This window comes from Panulirus ornatus, chromosome 17 (genome assembly GCF_036320965.1).
Source record: "Panulirus ornatus isolate Po-2019 chromosome 17, ASM3632096v1, whole genome shotgun sequence".
NCBI classification, from domain to species: Eukaryota; Metazoa; Arthropoda; class Malacostraca; order Decapoda; family Palinuridae; genus Panulirus; species Panulirus ornatus.
The window spans coordinates 13,894,368-13,895,000 of NC_092240.1; positions in this window are offsets into that span (position 1 = coordinate 13,894,368).

The following is a 633-nucleotide window of genomic DNA, read 5'->3' on the forward strand; positions in this document are numbered from 1 at the left end:
TCGTATTACTGTTACTTATACTTCGTTGCTCACCTCAGTCATTGACCACATCAACCATTTTTCATTACTTACGACTATTCTAAGCAGGAAGAGGCCTGTGGAATTTAGCTTCATAATATAGATCTCGAGGAAAGCTATATAGATCTTAGCTTGGTAATAGACGGTACGAAGAAAGGTATAGTATTGTTTAGCTTGTTGGTATAAAGGCCGAAGGAAACGATAGATTTATAGCTTGATCATATATAACACAAACCTACAGACTTTAGCTTGACAATATATAGCATGAACTGATAGATTTTAGCTTGATAATATATAGCCCGAACCCGTAGATTTTAGCTTAATGATATACGAGTATTAGAAGGAACCTATTGCTCTTAGCGTGACGATATATATATATATATATATATATATATATATATATATATATATATATATATATATATATATATATATATATATATGTACAGAGCTTCAGATTGGGGAAGAGCAGTGCGGTTTCAGAAGTGGTAGAGGATGTGTGGATCAGGTGTTTGCTTTGAAGAATGTATGTGAGAAATACTTAGAAAAGCAAATGGATTTGTATGTAGCATTTATGGATCTGGAGAAGGCATATGATAGAGTTGATAGAGATGC